At 37.3% G+C, this 12,667-nt stretch overlaps 1 pseudogene; it reads left to right on the forward strand.

Moving 5' to 3' along the window:
* Nucleotides 1-3,132: 3,132 nt before the first annotated feature.
* LOC136863272 (B-cell receptor-associated protein 31 pseudogene) lies at nt 3,133-4,556 on the forward strand (annotated as a pseudogene).
* The last annotated feature ends 8,111 nt before the right edge of the window (nt 4,557-12,667 follow it).

Raw genomic sequence — 12,667 nt, forward strand, 5'->3', positions numbered from 1 at the left:
ACTTATACGTACCACTGCGGTTTAAATGAAGGCCATCCGAGCGCAGATCCCTTTCTCCTACCCACCCATTAGGATCTAGAAATTTCACTCCCAGTTTCCCACATACCCACTCCATAGTCTCATTTAAATCCCCAATCACCCTCCAGTCAGTATCCCTCCTACACAGTATTCCACTAATAACAATCTCCGCTTTCTTAAACTTCACCCGTGCTGCATTTACCAGATCCCACACATCTCCAACTATGTTGGTACTTATATCAGCTTGCCTTACGTTGTTGGTACCAACGTGAAACAGTACCACCTTCTCCTTCCCCTCCTCCCTCTCTTCTACTTTCCTCAACATCTGCCTCAACCTAATTCCTGGATAACATTCTACCCTGGTTCCCTTTCCTCCACACACTTTCCCCACGTGTCTAACGATGGAATCCCCCATGACCAGAGCCTCAACCCTACCCACCTCATTTGATCCCCTCCCCTCCTGGTCAGCCCTATCTTTCCTGATAGCTGCAGAAGCTACTTCCTCCTCCCTTTTCTCCTTCCCATGACCCTGTTCCACCTGTCTTTTCCTATCATCTACTCTACATTTCCCTTTCCTACCTTTTCCCTTCCTCCTACTTCCACGCATCTCAGCAACAGTTCCCTGTCCCTCATCTTCCCTCTGTTGTTCTACCTGGAGTGACTCGTACCGATATCGCACTGACACCTGTCCTGAATTCTGATCCTGAATAGACCCCTTGGCCTGCAATCTCCTTCCCCTTAGAACATTAGACCACCTGTCTTCTACAACTCCTCCCTCTCCTTCCCCTCCCTCTTGTACACCTACTGTAACCTGTACATTGTTTGAGGGAGTCCTATCTTCCTTCCCGTCTTCTGTGAGAATCCTAATTATCTCCCTCAAACTTTCCAACTCCTCCCTCATACCCCTCAATGCCTCACCACACCCACAATAAGTACACTCGCGCTCCTTAGCCATTCTTTACGGGGGGGAAAATTTTAAATTAAAAAAATAAAATAACTTATTTGCAAAAAGTAAATGAACAGAGGGATATATTGTCTGGGATAGTACACAACAATAAGGTAATTAATATACGACTACACTACAATACTACTTAGTCGTGCTCTATTATTTTTTTATTTTTTATTTTTTTTATCCTACAACCCCTAACAGGATAAAAGCTGCTGTTAATTACTGAATATCGAAAGTAATACACAAGAACTACACAATTCCAAACTGCAATTAAGCCTATCCTAATTTCAACAATATTTTAGTAAGAGTTTCTACGGATACCTCTACCACACCAGTACTACACAAATATTTTACAATAATAAAATAAGCACACTAAATTCTAATAGGATATTACTCGTATACTACTGTACAGTACACTACAGTAATTTTTAAACTACTTTCAGACGTATCGTAATTACGATACCGGTACCGTACCGTATGTCACTACTAAGCACAACAGAAATGAAATTTGCAAGAACTACTGTACTCAAAGATTACCAACGAAGCTAAATGGTTAGACAAATTATTATTAGTATTACGGTCTAATAGATATACACGAAAGATAACACACGAATATAGCACGCAAGATACGGCACTATCTAAATGTACTGTATCTATACTACAATGTATCTACACTACACTACACTGCGTTTGGTTAAAAGCTTAAGTATCAAAAGGATTGCCGTACACGAAGAAAAAACACGAATATAACTGGCAAGATACTATCTAATATATTATACCTTATCTTCACTACAATTCTACTGAAATGTGGTTATGTGATTATTACAGCTGGTGGATTACTATTATTTTCCCTACTCCACGGGACGGAGAAAAAAATGTCCTAAATTAGGCCTACTGAAAAATACGAGGTTGTCTACAATAATTTCTCAAATATTTCTATCAAAACTACTACTACTATTACTCCAGGGACTTGAACTGCAATTACTGGGATATATGAACTTTATTATTATTAGCTAACCGCTCATAAATACTGAAAGATCGAGGGAGCGAAATATAAATTACGGATACTAACTACCTACTCAGAAGTACAAATGAATGGAATACAAGGTCAGCTGATTTTTATTTATATTTACTTGACTACACTACACCCTTTGTTTACGACTGTAGCCAACAATGCAATATTTGAATATGAGGAGCGACGATGAACGTCAAGATTACTCAAATAGCTCCAGACAGCTGTTGTCGTTAGCTGGCTTTGTATATCATGGCGGCCGTAATGTTGCATGCCTCCCCCATGGGCGCTAATCGAGCTGCTTTATCTACTCTATGTATTATATTCTAGCTCGTTAACGTCTACCTCTCGTAGGCATCTATCAGTATGTTTCAATACATCCCTCTTCTAAACGCCTTTTTATTTTCTACACTTTGCTTCTGCTCACTAAAATAATGAAAGCTGGCAGCTATACCGGTCAGTATTTTCCTGACCCTAAGCATTGTAACCTCACAAACATATTTTGGTGCGGACATAATATTGAAGAAGTTCGTTAACAAATTCTATTAACTATGTTGAGGAATGTTTTCACGAACGTTGTTTATTAACTTTGTTTTTTTAACATTGTTCACTTTGGTGCGGACTAGCCATAAGGAATTGGACCTTCGAAAACATACGGAGCGCATGGGCGTTATAGTCAATGTAGATGAAATTTAAAGCAATTTATTCAAGTTAAATGATCATTAGTCCTTGATATTAGTGATAATTAACTGGATGGGATAAGAAACAAAACTTTATCTCCTTTTTTCGAAAATCCGGCTGGATAGAAATCGTAACCCTGAAAGATAGGATATTTCTGTGGCAATCCATCCGTATGTCATCCCTGGCAGTCAGACATTCAATTGTTTACATATACATATCGAATCAGTTATATTAGCTTGTTATTAATTAAAATTAAGTTATTGTACCCTATTCTGTTATGAAGAATATTTTCTGGTGAAATAGGACTTTCGCAGTGTCCAATGACGTAAAGATGAATTTAGCGCTGGAATCGTTACATGACGTAAAGATGAATTTAGCGCTGGAATCGTTACGAGCCGGTTGTGCATATCTTTCTTATTCTTTTATTCCTTTTTTTTTTTTCTTGCTGGTTCGATTCTCTTTGGCATGATCTTTGTGTAGGAGTGGGGAGTGAACCGGATTGCACTTTGTTGATCGTGGTGAATCAGTAATATTTTATTAGTACTTGTGTGTTAAAGGTGTGGACGTACATTCGAAAATATATTGTGGAAGTTGTGGTTGTGTTAACTGTATCAAGTAAGTGAAAATAAGACGTTAAGTAATATTAAAACCTTTTACGGGTTGAATGACTTAACGTTTTGGCAGTTTTAATACACCGTAGCCGAAGTGACCGTTTATTTCTTCTTTTCTGCTTACTTTCAGATATTCAAAATGAGTCTTCAGTGGACCATAATTGCTACGTTCCTGTATGCGGAAATTGTATTAGTTCTTCTGCTTGTCTTACCTGTTGCGTCACCCCAGAGATGGCAGTCGATTTTTAAATCGCGTTTTTTGAATAGTTTGAGGAACCAGGCGTCCATTTATTTTATAGTTCTTTTAGCTGTTCTCGTGCTCTTTTTCCTGGACGCTATAAGGGAGATGAAGAAGTACTCTCATCCAGAAGAGGGTGCTCATCAGCATTTGGATGCCGAAATGCAAGGTAATATGAGGCTATTCAGAGCACAAAGAAACTTTTACATATCAGGATTTGCTTTATTTCTGTCTCTTGTAATCCGTCGTCTTGTTACTTTGATATCATCACAAGCCACACTTCTAGCTCAAAGTGAAGCTGCTCTGAAGCAAGCTCAGTCGGCATCTACTACTGCCCGTAGTTTGATGGCTCAAAATCAGACTAGTGCAGCTCAGAATGATACAAATGAAGCTCATGACAGAGAAATTACACGTCTTAAAGAGGAAGTGGCTAAGTTGGAAAAAGCTCTTGAGCGAGAGATGAAAGATCGCATTGCAATGAAGACTCAAGCTGAATCTGTTGCCAAGGAATATGACAGGCTTGCTAGTGAGTTTGTGAAGAAGGAAGCTGCTGCTTCAAGTGATGTGAAGAAGGATGCTTGAAGTAGGCTTCAACTCCTGTGTATCCTTAGTTTTATGTGGGGGGGCTATTAGAGACTTTGAATCTTTATACATGGAGAGCACATCAAGCTCATGACATTTCCATTGGAACTAATATTAACCATTTTAAACCCCTTTAAACCATCTCCAGATTGTCTACTATATTACGCTAAGGTAATGATGGCATGGTATATATTTATTTTCCCAGATATTAATGTTATTGCTACCTTTCATGGCCTCAAGTATTTGCCAAAAATAGCTTTCCATTACGTTGTTATCTTTCGGTGATTGGCAACTTTTTTTTTGTTACTACTGTGTGTGATTTTTTAAGGTTATGAAAACTAAATTGTGGAATCCTTTGTATCAGTTTTGATACTACATTTATAATGATTGTGTAAAATGAAACATACTATCAAGATCATGTAATGGAGAGAAATTAGCATATATAAAACATAAATTTACTCAGGATGATATTTACCAGAAAATTAAAAATATTGTATTTGTGCTGGTATGAAAATAACTTTCCTTCAAATTCAGTATTTTATTTAAGTTACATACTTTTGTCGAACTCCAAGCTTGCTGAAATTCAAACAGTTAAGTTTTTTTACATTATTAGTTTACTGGTTTTCTGATTTAAGTCAAATTTTCTTCTACACTTATTTTTAAAATTACTGGAGTGGGATCATTACATCTGACAGGTAGATTCTATAATTTTCTGTGGTAAAGGAATTTAGATTACAGGAGTGGGTGCATTACATGTCACAAAATAGATTTTATGATCTGTGGCTAAAGGAATTGAGATCAGTTGATTTGAGTTATTTATGTGATGTGGTTGATGGGGGAGGAAATGCTGAACAAACCTAAACCTGTTCAGAATTGTCATACAAAGTTGAACCTGAACTCATTCTCTTATCAGTATGTTGCTTATCACAGTTACGGCCATCTTTCTTTTTCCGAGGCTACTTCAAAGTGATAGTCTTGAGTTGCTCTTGGTTGAGTGACTCAGTGAGGCAAAATTGATTCATTTCATGTTCTCATAGACCTATATATTGGAAAAACGTGCAACCTGCTTTCCAGTCATTGACCAGGTCAGGGATGTAATGAATGAAGCAGATGTAGGCTATTAGTACGATGGGGTCGCCACTCCCAAAGTGATTTATTAACGACTGATATATGCTATGAAATGAGAATGGAGAGTGTTGCTTGAATGAAAGATGACAGGGAAAACTGGAGTACCCAGAGAAAAACCTCCCCTTCCTCCACTTTGTCCAGCACAAATCTCACATGGAGTGACCAGGATTTGAACCACAGTATCCAGCGGTTAGAGGCCGGCGTGCTGCCGTCTGAGCTACGGAGGCTCTACCCATATATTATGTAAAGATATTTTTTGTTGGATTTTGATATGCTTTTGTGGCATAAAGTCAGGCCAGAAAGATTATCTTAATCTCCACCCAAAGTTTATTTTTTACTGTTGATTATCGTTCCTTAGTTTTAGGGTAATGAAATTGCACAAATGAAAATTCTTGTCCCTATGTTGCTATTTGCAATCGATAGCAGCCATTAGTGTTTGTATATGGTATGTCCAGTGTTTTTGGTACTTTATCTTTTTAATGAATTGGGTTCATTGTGGACACGGAGTACTGCCACTGCCTTAATTTTCCTGTATGGTACTGTAATTGGTGGTAATCAGTGTTTTTCAGAAATGTGCCCTGAGATCCAATGGGTAAGTGGACTCACATTTATAATCTAGTCTCTTGTGAAAATATTTCATTATGAATGATTTCCACAAAAGAATCTAAAAGTTTTCTCCCTGTTATGTCTATGGTAGAGGTTTGCACAGCCTGCTACTGCTCTTAATTATTAACATAATGCACAACATTTTTGTGAGATTTTTCTTTTTTTTTTTTTTTACAATTCTCTCAACGTCGCACCGACACAGATAGGCCTTAATAAGGTACAGCCTTAGCAGCAATTGCCTGTTGTGAAAATGGGAAACTTCGGAAGATCAAACCCCACTGTCGGCAGCCTGAAGATGGTTTTCTCTGGTTTCCCATTTTCAAACCAGGCAAATGCTGGGACTGTACTTTCATTGAGGCCACAGTCGCTTCCTTCCCACTCCTGCACCTTTTCCTATCCGATCCTCGCCATAAGACCTATTTGGCGCAAAGCAAATTGTCAAAAAATCTATTGTTGTACCTGTGAGTTCAGAGCTGTGTGAACTGCAAACTGACTTTGATTTCCTCATTTACAAATGGATGCATTTCACTAGTAGTCTTTTTTAATTTTTTATCTTATTGTTTGGAAGGAATCAGAAACTGGATTTGCAATGTGATATTGAAGAGCTGTTCAAAAAAAAATATATAGCTGTTTGTTTTACGTGTCACTGATGCAGATTGGTCTTATGGCTTTGATAGGATTGAGCAGGGGAAGGAAGTGAATGTGGGCTGAATTAAGGTACAGCCCACCATTTGCCTGGTGTGAAAATGGGAAACTATGGAAAACAGTCTTCAGGGCTGCCAGCAGTGGGGTTCAAACCCAGTATCTATGGATTCCATGAGGATTAGTTGTATTGTTTTTATTTGAAATCACTGTTTACAGGTATCTTGAAAAGGTGCCTCTTGGCTTTGAAGAAACAGATGTATAAATATAATGCTGATTTAGTCCATGTTATTGCCTTTTTTTTTTTTTTTTGCAAATGATTTTGAAAAGTTTTGTTATATGCTGATTTCACTGCAAGTTTTTCACAGAATTTATTGTTTATTCAATTAGTTTGACTGGAATGTTTGAATTTTCAATGATCTTTGTACATAGTCCAATTATATTATTTTTTAAAATATTAAATATGTATGTTCACGCAAAATAATATGTATGTTTTCATGTAATGACTATATTTTTGAAGATCTGAACTTCCTCATGCCTTATAATTACTGCACCCAGTAATTAGCCGCGAGTAATGTTCAGTGTGGACAGAACTTCAACACTGTTAAAACTATTAGGATGCGAGGGTATGCTGCCTTGTTTATAGAGGACTATGCTCTTTTGTTCTTAGCTGCTAAGTCACTTCTTCAAACAGGCTGCCACCATTGGTTTGTTTCCAGCCTACGATATATGCCAAGGCATAAGGGACTAGAAAGGTTATCACTATTTTTTTTTTTTTTTTTTTTTTTTTTTTTTTTTAAGACTGTTTAGGTGTGTGTGTGTTTTTACTTATAATAATGAGCATTTGAATGAGTATTAAGTATAGTGGGTTAATTCTTTGCTATATTCAGTTGGCAACTATCACAGGCATCATTACACAGTGTGCAAACAGTCACTCATTGGGTTCTGGTATTTTGTTTTTGCACATATTTTGTGATGGAAGCCGTGTATATGTATTGCATATCTGGTTATAACATGTCTTTGTTCTTGTAGTTCTTTGGTCTAGTTACGTTCAATCATAGCATCACTGCCGTAGAATTCAAGATCTGTATCGGTGCTTTTCCTTAAAAGTTTCTTTTGAATTGCTTGGAATGGCTCTGTAGATGGCAGTGGTAGATTGATTCGTAGATCTTCAACGAAATACGTTTCCCGAGCCAGAACGTAAACTAGTCTGGAGAGTACTGATTTACCCACTCGTTGGGCCTTCTTGAGGAATCTCTGACTTTTTCTATCTTCTCCAGGTCGCTAATTGTCAGGTTGTCCCAGATTATCTCGATTCCGTATGTGTGAAAGTTGGAGCAATTGTGGTCTTAAATAATATTATCGCTGTGTTGATTGATAGCATAGATAGGTTCTTGATGTTGTGGATGGCTCCGATTGCTGCTGTCGTTCTGTTTAAAACGTCTCTGTTGAAGGATGTCATGGCTGTTTGAAAGGTGATGCCTAAGTATTTGAATTTCTTGACTATTTCTAGTGGTTTATTTTTTGCGTTATAGTGTCGCCTGTGGCCATTTTGCCACCTTTCCTGAACACCATCTGAACTGTCTTTTCCTGGTTATAATCTCAAATTTATTCTCTGATGCCCATGCATCTGATTTCATCATTTTCTTCTAAAGTTCCATGTTTGAACACGATCCCAGAGCCATATCGTCAGCGTACATTAAGGTAGTAGTCTCGGGTGACTCCACCGTTACTTGAGTGATGAATGCTGTTGCTATGTTGAATAGCAGCGGGCTTAGGGGTCTCCGTGGAGTACCCTGTTAGTTTGAGTTACTTTTCCTGATGTGGCTACTCCATAGTCTATTTTGATTACGTTGTAGTCTAGGATGGTCATGACGTTTCTAGTGAGTGGGTGGTCGCCAATAATTTGCTTTATTTTTCCTACCAGGATCTGTCTGTAAGGCTGAAAGCTTTTTTTATAGTCCACAAAGACAACATAGTATTTCTCCCTTGGGAAGTAGCCGTTGAGTGGAAAATGCTTTGCCAACAAACAAGACATCATACAAGCATTTCGACTTGAGGTAAGTGTACATCGATGAATCTCGTGCTGCAGATGGTACGTTCAGTCTTCCTCATTGATTGGAACGAACCACAGACAACCTAGGAGATTACTTCGAAGAATGTTAGACAGCTAGTACAATACGTAAAAATAATTTTATACAAGTTATATGAGAATTAAGCAAATAAAACAATTTTTAAATGCCATGTTTGCCTTCTTACCATTTGCCATGACTTTTGAATCAACACTCATATCACTATTGGTTTGGGAGTTATTATGTCTTAGTTTGCCATAACCTCTATCAAGATAAGTACCCATCTTGATTTATGGGAGTAACGCAGTGTAAAATGTATTCAGCCAATAGCAGCGTTCCTTTGCCTACCTACTTTGCAAAAGCTTATAGTTGTATGATATTTTACTTTTTTTTTTTTTTTTTTTTTTTTTTTTATGTAACCTTTTAGGGCGGGATGGTGAGTCCCGAGCAGTGTTGGTGAACACTCTCTCTGCTGCACTGTTGTGATGGTGCTGAAATTCTACCTTAGTATGTCCTATGCTGTTGCCTGGTTACCTATTATTTGCACATCTTGCTGTTTTCTACTCATATGAATAGCAATTATTTCAGTTGCTGCTGTCAAATCCCTGTGTCTCTTTACTGGCTGAGGAATTTTTACCATCCATTACAGGTATGCAATTTCAACATTGAATAACAAATAGTTAAACAATGCCCGGTGGCTCAGTTTCGATGTCAGTTTTCAAGTCCTGTGATAGCCGAGTGTAGCATTATTTAAATGATATTGTTTAAGGGTAAAGTTATACTCTGGCTTACTATTTGATATCAGATACAATGGAACTTGGTACTGGTAAGAGGTATTGAGTAAATGTTTTGATTTGACACTTAAAGTTTCAGACTGGAGTTATTTGTTTAAGTGAAAGCTATCTTTGGTACTTTTTCATGTAAACTCTGGTTGTGGAATGCTTGTTCTTTACAGTCATCTCACTTGCAGCAATGGGATGTTTCTTAAGAAGTTGCCTATAAATAATTGAAAGCTCACGCAGTGTAATAGATTAATTATATATTGTTTAATTTTGCAAAGAAAAGTGCCTTCAGTTCTGAAATTTGCAGTATATACAAATTAAGTAAAAAGCAGCTGTATTAAAATATTCCTGTCCATATGGTGTAGGTCTGACTGCCTGAAAGTAACTTTTGTTGTCAGGTTAGGTTTTGACCAGCCAGAAATTATAACTGGTTAAAGATGCAAGATTAGTAGCATTGTCATCATTTGGCTGTATTCCAGTATATACAACTTCAGAGTTTTGAGCAACATATTGTTCTTATTGCCTTACAGAATAATGCATGCATATATATATATATATATGAACAAAAGATCTGTTTCTGCTTTGTTATAATGGAAAATCTTGACTCCAACACTGTGTTTCTTATGGATGTGTGTCAACATCTGGATGCGGAATGCTTGTTGCAGTATTATATAAAATATTTTTCTTTACAGGTGTTTATGCTGTTTTAGCAAATTCAGTTGGTGAATGTATTGCTTATTTTTCATTCTGTGCAGTTTTAAATACATTGTCATTTTAATTCTATGTTTATCACACAACAGTCTTGCCTGTAAGTATATATACTTAAGACATAGGTGACCATAACCACCTTTGAATGAACCAACTGTAAAACCTTCAATCTAATGTTCATACATACAGTTGGTGAAACCCCAATTCACGCTGTGATCAATCTCTAGTCAATATTAACACATTTGCATAAACTTTCATCCATACAGTAGGAGAAATCCATTTTACACTTAGGACGTTATTTAGTCATTGTAATATGAAATAATTTAGTTGCTTCCTTGTTCACAAATTCTGGCTTTTAATTAATGTTCATATTTTAAACTATGTAAATATCAACTTTTATAATTTTTTTTTTTAGCATAAGGCCACTGTATTTAGTATTAAGTTCCAATGTTTAATAAATTTAAGACTTGACCTTAAGATTAGTATTAGGCTGAAAATGCCCAAAATTAGGGCGAAACATGTTCCTAACTAGTGTTTATAATTCATGTAGGATTTAATCACTACAAAATATAATTGTATTGAATAGGTGGACACAGTAATTTTATTCTTGAAAGAATTTTACTTATTGTATCTTCAATACAGAAGAAAATGAGATTAGTTACCAGTACTACAATGCCGATCTAACAGTCCAAAGTTCCAGAGCTGGAGTGACCAGGCCGCAGAAAGCCGTGAACACCACTCTGCCATTATTCACACTGCTCATTTCAATCATTGCCTCAAGAGTAGGGATTGAATAGCTCGAATGCTATGATGAATCAGTATATTACGTACCAGTAGTATCAGAAAATTTTTGAACCAGAAGAATGGCATGCTAAGGAAGAGAGTTTTCTAACTCCCCAGCTACTTCTCGCCAATATTCAGGCAGGCTGTGACACTCGGTATGACCAAGTGTGTTGGCTGTGTGGTTAGAGGCGTGCAGCTGTGAGCTTGCATTCGGGAGATAGTGCATTCGAATCCCATTGTCGGCAGCCCTGAAGACTGTTTTCCATGGTTTCCTATTTTCACACCAGGCAAATGATGTGGCTGTACCTTAAGGCCAAGGCCGCTTCCTTCACACTCCTAACCCCTTTTCCATCCCATCGCTGCCATAAGACCGATGTGTGTCGGTGGAACGTAAGGCAGATTAAAACAAATACTCTGTACGGAGGAATAATCCTGTCCGTCGGAGATAAGTGGCAACAGAAGACGTAAAGCACATCACAACAAACAATGCTCAATGTAACTTTATTGTTGATCAATTTTATGAGCTTTCTATATTGTACGCTTTCACGTTTAGTTTTGTTTCTACTGAGCTCAATAGCTGCAGTCGCTTAAGTGCGGCCAGTGTCCAGTATTCGGGAGATAGTGCGTTCGAACCCCACTGTCGGCAGCGCTGAGGATGGTTTTCCGTGGTTTCCCATTTTCACACCAGGTAAATGCTGGGGCGGTACCTTAATTAAGGCCATGGCCACTTCCTACTCCTAGCCCTTTCTTGTCCCATCGTCGCCATCAGACCTATCTGTTTCGGTGCGATGTAAGGCAGCTTGCAAAGTAAAAAAGTTTTGTTTCGACTCTGTGACATTAGGGCGTCTTTTAAAATTCTTTATAGCGTAGTCTGTAGTTCCCTATTCTCAAACTTAATATACCGATTTTCATTTATTCTGTTTACCCATTTTCTCGTGACTTGGCGCTGATATGGATTTGGTAACAAAAATCCAAATTCATGAATATCTCCGTAAACATAACCAGTAATTTAATACTAGATAACGTTAATTATGTAGTATTTATCGATACGACCACTAATAACAAATATTTGAGAATTCAATTTTAGGCCTTCCTGTAAACTACCATTTCACTCAGTGTGAATAAAATTATTTATCGCCTAGATTGTAGCGACTTATTCCCCAACTTTGCATACCGATTTTCATTAAATTTTCTTCAGCCGTTTTCTCGTGATGTGTGTACATACAGACAGACAGAAATTACGGAAAATTAGAAAGTGCATTTCCTTGTTACTGTGGACATGACTGATACAGAAATACCATCCTTTTTAAATTGTGAGCAATGTACAGACAAAACTCTTATTTTATGGGTAAATGAGTATTCACTTCATTTTTCATATGCGTGCACTAATATTGCATATTTGTCAGGGAAATGCGTAAGATTTCATGTACTGGTACTTGTTCTGAACTCCTCAGACTGGCTGCATAGCATAATCATACTTGCCTCGTATTTTAGAGATTTCATAATTGAATCATGCCACTTTTGAGTGCCTAAGTAGTAAAGATCTGTGACAGTACATTTACTGGCATGTTAAAGAACTCGTTTCCAGGACAAAATTCCAGCGTTGCAATATCCTGTGGATTAAGAGAATTTTTGCTGTTGTTATTATTATTATTATTATTATTATACTAAAGGAATTTCTATATCTTTGCCAATTTGCTGTTGCATGGAATGTCCATATTACTTTTTGCAGACATAATACTGTTTTTTTTAAATTTTGGAATGGAATCTGTTATCCCAACACTGGTAGTAACTTCCTATTCGAAAGGAAAAAATCCCTGTCATCTTCTCAAGTTTATGTGGGGTTGGTGGAGCA

This window comes from Anabrus simplex, chromosome 2 (assembly GCF_040414725.1).
Source record: "Anabrus simplex isolate iqAnaSimp1 chromosome 2, ASM4041472v1, whole genome shotgun sequence".
In the NCBI taxonomy this organism is placed as follows: Eukaryota; Metazoa; Arthropoda; class Insecta; order Orthoptera; family Tettigoniidae; genus Anabrus; species Anabrus simplex.